This window comes from Theobroma cacao, chromosome 10 (genome assembly GCF_053813885.1).
Source record: "Theobroma cacao isolate CCN51 chromosome 10, ASM5381388v1, whole genome shotgun sequence".
NCBI lineage: Eukaryota > Viridiplantae > Streptophyta > Magnoliopsida > Malvales > Malvaceae > Theobroma > Theobroma cacao.
The window spans coordinates 20664805-20679013 of record NC_142648.1 but is presented as its reverse complement, the minus strand read 5'-3'; positions in this window follow the sequence as shown (position 1 = coordinate 20679013).

Sequence of the window (14209 nt, the reverse complement as noted above, 5' to 3'; positions counted from 1 at the left end):
GATCATAAAAAATAAGAGATAAAGAATGTTGACTCTATATGTTTTTGATGATAGCAAAATATTCCCATTCATTGATGTCTAATATCTCCACTTGAGTGTGTAGGACAAAAATTGTATGCCAAGAATAAATAAATCATTCATAGGCACACATTAAAAATTATATGAATAATGGAGCTACAATTGATCAACAAAACGAAAGCCTCTTAGTTGGATAATGAAGGGTATTAGTAAGCTAAATTTCAAATTAGAAGTTGGCGGGCTCAAGAGCATTGAAAGACAGAGAAGACTTAGTCGACCAAGAACTAAGTTGGTCGACTAAGAGCCTACTGCCAAAAATCTAGACTTCAAGGCAGAAATAACTTAATCGACTAAGAAGGAAGTTAGTCGACTAAGTGCTCACTGCTAGAAACTAAGATCAGAAGACAAAAACAACTTAGTCGACTAAAAGCGCAGTTAGTCAACTAAGATTATTCTGCCATACAATTTAAATTGTGCACTAGAAGACAAAATAATGGTTAGAAACAGCTAGTTTCTGTCTCCAACAGCCATAATTGATTTTGCAAGTATTTAAAGCCTCTCCAACAGTCATGAACAAGAGAGAAAAGTTATCCAAAGTGATTTTGAGCTCAAAAGACCAAAAACCATCTCTTGTCACTTGTATTTCACTCCTATCCTTTGCAAAGTGTTTGAGCTTAGCTTTGTACATCTTAGATCAGCTAGGTGATCAATTGTACTTCATCTTTTCTTCATTTCTTGATTACTTAGAGTGTGCAAAGCACTCTAAGGGGTTGATCAAGCTTGGATTGCTTGATTGAGTGTATAGGTTCTAACTTAGCCTTGAAAAGTTAGTTGTTGGATTTTGGTTGATCCCGTGAGAAAAACCATTGTTGTAGGTTGTGGTTGAGCCTTTGAAAAACTACTTTGGGTTTTGGTTGAGCCCGTGAAAAACCATTGTGAAGGGTTGGGGTTGAGCCTTTAAAAAACCACTTTGGGTTTTAGTTGATCCCGATAAAAACTATTATGAAAGGTTTTGGCTAGGCTTGGTAAAAGCCATTGCAAATATGAGACCTCAACCCCTATAGGCTCATAACTACGCGTAGACGCAATAACACGGGCCAAGGGTAGTTTCGTCATTTCCTCTAAAAAGCTCCCAAAAAAAGGTTTTATGATATTTTAAGGTCTAAATAGGCATAAGACAGAATAAATAATGTGTAAAAATGAAAACACAAAGAAAACTAGAAGTTTCGATAATTTTCACAACAGGGGCAAAATGATCACTTTGCACCTCGAGTCAAAATTTTAAGTTTTCATAAACTCGAGTAGTTTAGATCATTGTGGACCTTGTCCCATTGTCAAAAGAAAAAAAATTGCACAAAGGATTGGAGAAGAACAAGTTAACTTGCTAAAGAGCATTTTCGTAATTTTAAGGGGAATTGGATCCTTATGCTCTTTCACTCTTTCACTTTAAAACCCTTGAGAAATCCCACTTTCATACTTTCTCTCACTAGCTAGGTGTTTAGAGAGAGAAAAAGAGAGAAAGCTCCCATAATAGCTTGAAAAATTTATTGGAAAGAATTTCAAAGTTTCAAGCTACCAAAGTGAGTAAGGGGTGTCAATTTTAAAAATTTTCATAAATATATACCTATAAGTATGATTTATTTTAATTACAAAAATTATGGATAGCATGTGCTGGTAGATATTTTAGGGAATTGTGAATGTTTGTAGTTGAGGTTATCCACTCATTTTAGAGTGATTAGGGTAGTGAAAATAGATAGCCATTTAAATGGCAATTGGAAGCTAGCTAAGAGAAAGCTTTAGACTTTATAAGTATGTGAATTGACAAGTTGGTGATGCTAATGTGATGATAGGTTCCAACGAAGCCCCATCATCCCATTTGGACAATTAGGGAAGTTAAGATCGGTTAAAGGCTCAAATAATACCAGTGAGTGGACTTGCATTTCAAAATTGTTTTGGGAATGTGAATGTAATTGTACAAACATTTGAAAGATTTTATCCAGCTTTTCTTTAAAAATGTACCTTGGGAACAAGCCTTTGGTGAAGTGTTTTTATCTTGTGAAAATGTGCTATATAAATGGTTTGTGTTATCACAATATGATGATATGTATAATATGCATTGGGTGTTTCTTTCGTATGTTGATGTGGACCCGGCTATGTGCGAGTAGGAGTGCGCATAAGCCAATGATGACTCAGCTATGTGCGAGTAGAAGTGCGTATAAGCTAATGCTGACCCAGTCATGTGCTAGTGGGGAGTGCACATGAGCTGATGATGATGGGAGAGTGTTGATAATTCTATTTTATAGAATTATTTTATTCTAATTTTGTTATTAAATATTAGCTAAGTCCTCAATTTTTAATTATAATTTAATTATTTTTAGTTGTTTTTATGATTAAGTTACTTTTTAGTGAGTTATTTTAATTTTATGTTATTCCTTTTATTTTAGTTATTATTTATTGGTTTTTATATTTTTTTGTAGGATTAAAAGTGATTGGGCTTAATTTTGGAAAGTAAGGTGTTGAAAGACCCAGAATCTGCTTGCGTATGTTTTAGTATTTTCGCCATATCTCGAGCTATAGAACTTCCAATGATGCGATTCTTCAACCATTGGAAAGCTACGAGACAGAGCTACAACTTTCATGAAGATCACTTTGCCTAGTTCTGCTTTGAAGATAAAGAAAATTGTGTTGGAAAATGGCTGGACGTACTGTGCCTGGAATGAAAATTTGTAAAGACTGATAATTGATTTTTGGGCCTTTTATTACACTCTTAAGCCCAATTAAACCTTAGGTCAGCTTAACAAACTTTAGGTTTAGTCTATTAGTATAAATAAGATATGTTTAACAACATTAGACACACAACTTTTGAGAGATTCAAGAAGTTACAAGTTGAAGTTGAAACTTGGAGATCAAGGCGGAAAATATTGTTTTGTTTTCTTCCTCAGCTTTTATCTTTCTTGATAGTTTCAATGGTTGAAATTTATACAATGTTATTTTATTTTACAATTATGAGTAGCTAAATTTCTTTTTCTAGGATTGCAATTGAACCACATGTAGTCTAAATTTTTAATCTCTTTCTTACTTATCTTTATTGGGATTTGAATTGTTTATTCCAATTTGTTCTTAATGCTTTTAATTGCTTGGCCACCAATTAAATTGATCTAGGAACCTAAACAAACTTGGGAAAGAGAGTCTAAAGTAAACTAAAATTGGGATAGCATATGATCATATTAATTTATTTGCGTATAGGATAAGGATATACCTATAGGCCATATGTAACCAGATTAGAGCCTGAACTTAATGAGTCTGTTTTAATTTCAATTCACATAGGGATATAGTGTTTTGGTTAAAATAGATATTTTCATAAGATGAGTCGGGAGACCCTTATAAATAATTTAGGACTCTAGATTAGCAATTCAACCCATTGAAATAAGTTAAGGAAGAAAGGTAAGATTTAGATGAAGTGTGAGGGATATTGTAATCCTAGGCTTGTTTGTTTTGATATTTTCTAAAGTTATTATTATTTTTCTTTTTCTTTTCGATTTGAATTTTAGTTAATTAGTTTTAGTTAATTAATTTTGATTATTTGGATAAGATTAAATTGTTCTAATTTTAGTACTTAGTAAAGTTTTAGATACTTTGTTTGCTAATATACTATCTATTCGATACATATACTTGCGTAGTAGGATTTTAACTGACAAGTGTGCATGATGATGGATATATATATATATACATATATAGATATGTGTGTCATGGAAAGTTCATGAATATGTATATGGTTGAAATGCATGTGAAATTTGACATGTTAAGCTTTGGGAATTTATATGTGTTTCATGTTGCATTTGTCATGTGAACAGCGTGGCCTTTTCTTGAGAAAATGGGGAATTTTTGCTGGTACCCTGTTTCTCGTTGTAGCGAGATTCATTTGACATGTGAACAGCGTGGCCTTTTCTTGAGAAAATGGGGAATTTTTGCTGGTACCCTGTTTCTCGCTGTAGCGAGATTCATTCTCGCTACAGTGAGAAACTCTCGAGTTTTCGAGGGTTTCACCAGACATGGTTCTCGCTGCAGCGAGAAAGTTTGTGTTTTATGGCTTGAATCTCGCTGCAGCAAAAAACTTTCTGTTTCCCTTAGTATCTTGATCTATTGCTGCGCTATTTTCTATTTCTTTGGTACCATAGTTGAGCATGGACTTCTAACATTAAGGAATAAGCAAATTAAGTTTAAAATGAGGGGTTTGGTGAGAAACCCTCAGCCAATTGATAATTTAAGTCAAATGTCGCTGTAGTGAGAATGCCTTTCCACTGCAGCGAGGACCCATCGTCTACTTGACTAGAATTGCATGAAAGTTATTAAAGTTTTCATTCTTCAAATTTTTTGTTGAGCATGGACCCTTTACATTAAGTGATTTAATCAATTGGGGTTTTCCAGAGGGGTTTTGATAAGCACTAAATTAAATTGCATTGTTTTGAAATAAGTGCATAATGATTTTTAAATCCTTCCATACTGTTGCTTGTTCCCTTCCTTGTTCACTCACTAGGTTTATACACACCGTTTTCAACTTCATGTTTTCAGATCACAAGGCAACTGGTAACTAGGTCAAAGTGTCTTCGTATATTCGACCCTTGGTAGGTGTCTCGGCATTCAGTAGCTATACATTCGTCCTAGTCTCTCCACTGGAAGTTGAGTACTCTTTTATTGTGTATAGACAAACCCAATTTAAATTATTAAGACATATGTTTAGACAACACATGTATATTAGTTGGTAATGCCATTATAAGTTGGAAATGAATAGCATTAACTGGATTCTAAATTATGAAATGTGACTTTAGTAATTTGATGGAATAATGAGCAGGATAATATAGCTAGGCTTGCTTAGGCTTAGTAGGCTATGTCCATTGAGCCCTCGCACCGATCATGGCTCGGGATTTGGGTCGTGACAGTAAAGCTTGGTGAAAGCTTGTGTATTTCACCGTTCTTAGTGGATTGATTGGAAAATCCTTGGTTGAACAATCAACGTAGTGGACGTAGGTCTTGGACCGAACCACTCTAAATTCTGTTGTGTTATCTACTCTGTTTTTGTTCTTATTTTCATTCCTTCATTTCACTTGCATTTATTCCCACTTAAAGCTAATTTTTGAAAGTGCCAAATTGTGCTATTCACCCCCCGCTCTAGCACATTTACTTAAGACCAACAAGTGGTATTAGAGCCTAACCCTCATTTTTAAGGCTTAACATCCTTATGGGAGATTCAAATGGCTCTAGAAAAATCTGTTGATACTGAGGGTCAATACATAAATATGCCTCCTCAATTTGATGGATCAAATTATCCTTATTGAGTACTAAAATGTCCATTTATGTTAGGGCTTATGACTATGAGATATGGGATGTCATTATCGAGTGTCCTTTCGTTCCTATCATCACAAATTCGGTAAATAGTGAGAAAACTCCCAAAGATAGAAATAAGTGGACAGAAGCTGAAATAAAGAGAGCGCAAATCAACTCTAAGGCCATGCACACTCTCATTTGTGCACTTGATTATAGAGAATATGATAAAGTGTTCATGTGCAAAAGTGCGAAGGAAATTTGGCAAAAATTAGAAGAGTTATATGGAGAAACAAATATGAAAAAGGAATTGGAAGACAACTCTTTTGAGAATCAATGCTCAACAAGCAACGTGGCAAATGCAAACAAGGAATCAAGTGAAGATGAATCCTCAAATCAAATTGAATTATGCCTCATGGGTCTTGAAGAGATAAAGGTAAGTTATTCATCTTGTGAACTTAATTCATATGCTTTTAATGAATTGCATAATGTTTTTGAGGATTTAGCATTTGAATTTGAGAAAATGAATATGAAGCACAAGAAAATTATTTTCATACTCGATGTTGAAAATGAATTTTTGATGAAAGCAAAAATTGACTTGGAAATAGAAAATGAAAATTTGGAAAAGGAGTTTCATGCTTACCAAAAGAAAATTGATATTTTGGAAAAAGGAAATTTTAATGTGAAGAGAAAATTTGAAGATTTATTAAATGAGAAACAAAAGGCTTTCATGAATTCCTCACCTTCCAAAATAACTAAAGGCAATCATTGCACATTTTATAGTTATTGTTCATACACTTGTCTAATTAGAAAATGTTTACTTTATAAAATTAAACAAGTGTGGGTTCCAAAAGGAACTTTATGCAATGAGACTAACTTTCAAGGATCCAAAGCAATTTGGATACCAAAGATCAAATGAAAAATGTCTCTTGTAGGTGTGCTAGAGCAAGGAGGAACAATTCTTGAAAAATGGATGCTCTTTAGTCACACGTAAAGGAAAATGTGTGATTTCTATGCTAAAATTTTTTTTAATGAGAATCTTGATTGCCTATTTATTGAATGTTTCCTTCATTTGGCTTGGTTTCTAAAATTGTTTGCTACATTGAAAATTTTAGTTGCCTATTCTTACTTGAATATTAAGTGCACAATTCTTTGGGCTTTATTGATCAAACTTGGCTATGTAACTTGATTTGATATGATACATACTATAAGTTGCAAGGAAGTAAGAATCAAATGATTGAGTATGTACTTATATTTGATCTTGAATATATTATCATTCTTATTTTGAGAAAATTATTTTATTAAGATTGATTGATTATGGAAAATTGTTTCTATAAAATTTCCTCATGATTTATGAAATTGTTTCCATACTACTTCTTTGAGAAAAAATGATTTTTTCACATAATTTTGAAACATAAAAGGTTGGATAATGTGATAGAAATATGAGCATACTTGATGACTTACACTTACATTTGTTCAAGTAGCCTAAAACAAGGAAAGTTAAGTTAAAAAAAAATTGTCCTTGATTTCCTTATGCCTAACATAAGTCGACCATTTGAACAATCTTGATTTGCATACTACAACTTGTTTGAATAGTTCAAGATGGTTGATAATGAACTTGAAAGTTTGACTACTTTAATTAGTACTTTTAAAGCTAAATGAGCTTATATGAAAAAAAATGTTGCCATCCTTTAAGTTTAGAATGATTTATGAATTGAACAAGTTTGTTTCATAATGAAAAATACTTATGACTTGTTCTTATTGGATGTGTATACTTGCTTGTAAACTTGAATGGTCTAAGGGTATTTTTGGAACATAATTGTGAGATTTTTGCAAATGACCCTTGACATGCATAAACATGATTCATTATGCTCATTACACATTTCATAAATCATTTAGAGCATAATGAAACAAATTGAGTGACATTAAGCTCATGATTTTTCACAAAGCAAGTCTAATCTCGAATGTTTCAAGTTAAAAAGTTTACAAAGAAAGATTAAATCTTTATCAATTGATTTTCTTGCGAAATCTCTTTATTCTCTTTGATTGAATTTGATTCATTGTTTTTGATGATATAGCATGGTTGAGAAAAATTGATTTGATACATGAATTGCATAAATCCCATTTTGCTTGGCATTTCTCTCATGATTGATGAAATTGATTGAAAATGATTTCTTAAGCATGATTTTGAGTGTGATAATTTGGCATTGATGTCATTTTTCAAGCAAAGGAACAAATCTTCTTGTAATGCTTGAGGCTACAATGATTTCAATGATATAAAACTTGAAGAAGTGTGCCTTATGTTGAAAATGCTAATATAACTTGATCTTATTGCAAATGAATGCTTGAATGACCTCAAGGGCATTTTTATCCATATGCTGGAAAATTGTTGAAAATGCTAAATTTGATGCTTATTATGCTTAAACTTTGTTTAAATGCTTGTTGTACATGTTATAAGTCATAGTTACGCATTATGATGTAAATTGAGTATGTTTGAGCATATTAAAGGCATGATTCTTCAAATGAGCATTTCAACTTTTAGCACTTGTGAACAATGAGTAATAAAAGCCAAAATTTGAGTTCACATGTTTTTCTTGAAGAATCTTTGATCATACATGTCTAGAATGATGTTTTAACATGGTTAAAATGAAATTCTAAATTGTTCTCACACTAATCCATGTTTTGAGATAATTATACCTTAGAACATTGCATGTTTTGCACCTTTTTCTGGCTTTTCAATATGTAGGAATCAAGCATAATTGACTTCTTAGCATAGCTAGTTGACTATTGTAGAAGAAAATGCAAACAATGTTTCTAGAATGATAAAAAGTGGACCCAAGGGATATGTAGTGGACTTTTGAGTGCTCTCAATCCAAAATGGACAGGTTTTGAGTTCCAAAATGTCTTTTTACTTTACTTCTTGTCCATTACAATATTTTCTTCTCTAAATTTCCTCTTCAAAGATGATTCTTGACTCTTAAAAACATGCATTATGAATACTTGCATGATCATTTGGTGCAAGTACATGTTCCTAAAATTGCAAAACTTGCTGAAAAATGGGAAATCCTTTTTGATGACATAAATCTATCTATTCCCAAGCATGACACTCATATTGATTCCATAAATTCTTATGTATTTACAACGACAAAATACAAATATGAGAAATTGTTCATCAATGCTTGAATTTATTAATCCGATTGGATTTTCATGTGCATATATAGAAAATATCTTCTCATGAAAATTGAAATGTTCAAATGCTAATCTAGGAACAATTCTTGAAATATAATTTACGTTTGTGCTTAAATGATTGTTTCAAAATTGATTTCTTGATTATGCATACTTATTCGATTAAGATGAACTCATTGAACTTAATGAAAATATTCTTGGTTCATCTACTATATTGGTCAAGACACATGCTTATATGATTTTTCTTTATGCTTGACCTTAAGGTTTGAAGTCTAAAACTTGACATGAGCTATGCATTTGAATATGAATTTAATTGTCAAGTTTGATCATGGCATATATTGTGAGTTGACATAGTTGAAATTTATTTTAAATATGCATTTAAATATTAACTATGTCTTCATTGAGCCTTAACGTTTACATGATCTAAAGATTTTGTGTGCATCCAACTTTAGCTTATAGGTCACCATAAACAACTTGACATGTCAAATAAAATATGGCCTATAGCTTTAGTTAGCAATGAATGCCTAATGTGCTTTGATTAAATATCTCTTTCTTGAATCTTGATAATTGGTATTCATTGATGATTGAATGTTCACTTTGAATACATTCATGAGTTGAGTGCTTTGCTTTCAATATTCTTGTCACGACCCAAATTTCGGGCCATGACCGGTGCATGGGCTCAATGGATGTAGTCCACTAAGCCCAAGCAAGCCTATTAATATGACCTGTTCACCATTCCATCAAAATTGCTAAGTCACATTTTTTAACTTGAATCAAAATAATACAAAGCATTGCCAACTCATAGTGGCATACAAATCAAATGTATATATATTGTCTAAACATACAATTTAATAATTTACATCACTTGTACATGTTTACAACAAAATGACTCTGGGTTTCCAGCGGAGTGACCACAGTGAAGGTGTAGCTACTGAATGCCATTGATACGTACCAAAGGTACGAATCTACAAAGACACCTTGACCTAGCTACCGGCTGCCTCTTGATCTAAAAATATGAAGTTGAAAACGGTGAGTATAAACTTAGTGAGTGAACAAAAAGGGAACAAGCATACCATAAGGAATGTTTAACGAAATCATAATGTATTCATTTTTTTCAAAACAATGAAATTTGTTTTAATTCTTATTAAAACCCCTCATGTAAACCCCACATGAGTAAATCATTTTATGAAAAAGGTCCATGCTCAACATAGGATTTGAAGAGTGAAAACTTTAATAGCATATATGCGAATCAGGTCAAATAAAAGATAGGTCTTCGCTGCAGAGAATGAATTTTTGCTGCAGCGACACTTGACTTAAATTATCAACTAGCCGAGGGTTTCTTAACTGACCGAGGGTTTCTCACCAAACCTCCTCATTTTAAACTTAATTCATTTATTCCTTAATGTTGGAAGTCCATGCTCAACTATGGTACCAAAGAAATGGAAATAGGATAGCAACCAAACCAAATGAGGAGCAAAATAGAAAGTTTTTCGCTGCAGCGAGAATTAATCTCGCTACAGCGAAATTTTGGTCACAAAACATAAAGTTTCTCGCTGCAGTGAGATTTTCGACCAGCCTTACCCCTCTAACCCTAGAGTTTCTCTTTGCAACGAGAAACAGAGTAGCATAAAAAAAATTTCCTTTCTTTCAAGAGAAAGCCATCCTGCTAAAATGACAAAAAAAACAACATGAAACACATATAAATTCCCAAAATTCAACATGTCAAATTCTCACATTTCATTACAACCATATACCATATATGTGTGTATATATATATATATATAACAATCATCATACACACCCTCCCATCATCATCAGCTCATATGCATCGGCTTATGCGCACTCCCACTCGCACATAGCAGGGTCAGCATCGGCTTATGCACACTCCAACTCGTACATAGCCGAGTCAATATCATTACACAACATTATTCATATATATAAATATATCAACATAATGTAGTAATACAACAATCCATAACAGCCACATGTCACACATAGAGACAATTTATCAAAGGCTTGTTCCCAAGGCACCCGTTTTTTTAAGAAAGATTGAATAAATCATTTACATTCCCAAAACTATTTTGAAATGCAAGTTCACTCACCGGTATTTGTTGAATCCTTTAGTCGACTTTAACTTCTCTAATTGTCCAAATGGGGCAATGGGGCTTCGTTGGAATCTATCATCACATTAGTATCACCACTAAGTCAAGCCACACACTTATGAATTCTAAAAGCTTGTTCTTAACTAGCTTCCATTTGCCATTAAATGGCTATCCATTTTCATTATCCTATCACTCTAAAGTGAATTAACAATCTCAACTACAAAGTATTCACAAGTCAATTCTCTAGTCATTCTCAACACTAAAATTTCAACTCTAATTTACTACTCACCTTAATAGCTTTGAAACTTTGAAACTCTTTCCAACAATTCTCCAAACTATTGTACAGCTTCATCTTTCTCTCTCTAAAACACCTATCTAGTGAGAGAGAGTATGGAAACAAGATTTTTCAAGGGTTTTAAAGTGAGAGAATGGAAGAGCACAAGGGTTTATGAAATGCACCAAAAGCATGAAAAGTGGAGCTATTTTGAGGGAGGTTATGGAGCTTTATATCAAGCTTTCATGGAGGTTGGGAAGCAACGTGAAAGAGAAGAAGAAGAAGAAGAAAAGCTGCTAGAGAATGTAAAAGCTGCTGAAAGAAAGAGATATTTATAGCCCAAGCTTATCCACTCCACTTAAATTACCAAATTACCCCTCCATAAATTAGCTTATTCCCCTCCAATCTTTTATGAAATCTTCTACTCTTTTGACACTGGGACAAAGTCCATAATGGTCTAGAAATGCTCGGGTTCATGAAAACTTAAAAATTCTAACCTGAGGTGAAAAATGAACATTTTGCCCCTACCGTGAAAATCATCAAAATTTTTGTTTCCTTGTCATTTTACCCATATTTTCATCATTTATTTATGCCTTAGGCCTACTTAGTCCATAATATTGTTTCAAATCTTACTTTTATGGGCTTACTAAGGAAATAACGAAATTATCCCTGATCAAGGATATCGCGTGTACTTCTATCTACGAGTCTATAAAGGTCAAGGTCTCACAATTCTATAACAATTGATATCACTCATGAATCAAGAATTATTAAAAAATTGCATGTACCTTAAACTTCAAAGGTTGCATATTTTTTCAATGGGTATATGTCTATATTGAACTCATGCTTGCATTTTGATGAACAAAATTGGAATCATGATTAAGGAAGATAGCCATGTTATTTCTTGTAATCATGTTTGTGTTTACTAGATCATAACTTTCATAAAAGATTGCAATAAATGCAAAATGCTTTAGTCATGCTTCATTAATAATGATATGCCTTTTGTGAAAGTTCTCCTTGAATTGACAATTTCATATATAATTTGGAGAATACATCTTGCAATGCTTGGTTCAAAATGACTTGGATGAATAACTGCTTGAAATTGATTTGGAAGAATACTTGCTAAAAATGCTTAATGATGATATTTTTTAATTTCTCCTTGAGTTGCTATTTTTAGGGAATTTCCAAGAAATGCTTGATTAATACTGCTTGGCTGATTGATATTGAGAATAAATAATGAATGCTTGATGATGATTGATAACACTTAATGATAATTGAGAATGATGCTTGAAAGCTAATGATATCTTAGACATGCCTAGGAACTACTTTACAAATATTTCTTGAAATGTGAGTATTTGATGCATATGTTGAACATCTATTCAAATGCTCATACTTTTTTAGTTTCATGAATACTTGAGTATTAAGAAAATAGATTGAATATCCATTTGAATGCTCATTTATTCTAGGCTCATGATTTCTCTCCTAATGCTTGATTTATTGAGGATCTCTAACAATTTGTGTTGAGCTTATGATTTCTTAAGGGGGAGGCAATCATTGTCCTTGATATCATAAGGAATTAAGATCTTCAACAACAAGGTTTGGTGAGATTCCACATTTGGTGTTCTTCGCTGCCAGTAACATCTTTCTAAACACCAAAATAGATATTGTGCCTTATATTGCTTCTCACTTAAACTTGAATGTTGAAATGCATAATCGGTATCAAGCCTTAAGTTTTCTCAATTATTGTCTAGCTTTAAAATTAGTATCAAGCTTTATAATTGTCTCTTCTCTCTTGAGCTTTAAATTGATCATATCTTTCTTAAATGTTTTGAGCCTTGAAGTTGATATGCTTAAAATGCTTAATGATAAGGGAAGTCTTTACTAGTGCTTTACTAATTGATATAATGAGCTTTAAAAAAATTCCATCTCTCAGAATTGATATTGTGCTTTTACAAAGGGGGAGATTTTACTTATATCTATCAATTGGTATATTGAGCTTTAACACTCGGTATTGGAGTTCAAATATGGCTTATGTGCTTATTGAACATCTTTATGATTATCTTTCTTGAACTGCATAATTATTATGTCCACATTTCGCTTACAGGTATATATACATGTGGCTTTGTTATTGATGATTCTTTTGATGAATTAACAGTTGAATGTGCTTAATGGGTATATTTCTTAATGACTTGGTTGAAGATATTAAGTGCATATATATGATGACTTGGAGACTTTATGGTTACATATTCATGATCTTAACGCTTATATTCTTGATGGATTTTGCTAACCATTATTTCTTGAGCTTAAGTGTTTAATGCTCACTCTTCTTAACCTTTTTGATAAAACAAAAAGGGGGAGAAGGTTTATGAGCAAATTTAATTTTATGCTTATGTTGAAGGGGAGATTTTAAAATCATTTCAAATCCAAATTATGCTCATAGTTTTGTCATATCAAAAAGGGGGAGATTGTTAGCTCTAACATTATTATAGTTTTGATTATAACAAAATGATCAAATTTTCTTAAGCATTATTTGAGTAATTCTTGACAATTTATTGAAATGATTTAACTCCCATACACTTGTTCTTACATTGACACAAGCTTGACTCTTGAAGTTATTGAACTATATCTATAAGCTTGTATGACTTAGGTGTATGAGTGCTTATGATTCTCATTCATTAAAGTTTGATTTAAAGATTAAAGAAAAATATTGATGCACTCATTAAGGAGGAGTTTTGAATATCTTGTTTAACGATGAAAAAAACAAGAGAGAATGAATACTAAATCAAATAGAGTTAAATAGGTCTTCATGTTTAATTTATGTGTGTGATGCTCAGTTTTGGTTTTGTTGAATATTATGTAAAGAAAAGTAGATGCATTGACTAAGGGGGAGCACCTCATTATGCATAAAGATTTGAAGCATTCATATTGAACATAGACATTGCATTCTTAATCTTGGAGTGTTTTGTGATCATCAAAAATAAGAGATAAAGAATGTTGACTCTGAATGTTTTTTATGATAGCAAAATATTCTCTTTCATTGATGTCTAATATCTCTACTTGAGTGTGCAGGACAAAAATTGTATGCCAAGAATAAATAAATCATTCATAGGCACATATCAAAAATTATATGAATAAGGGAGCTACAATTGATCAACAAAACAGAAGCCTTTTAGTTGGATAATGAAGGGTATTAGTTAGCTAAAATTCAAATTATAAGTTGGCGGGCTCAAGAGCATCGAAAGGCAGAGAAGACTTAGTCGACCAAGAACTAAGTTAGTCGACTAAGAGCCTACTGCTAGAAATCTAAACT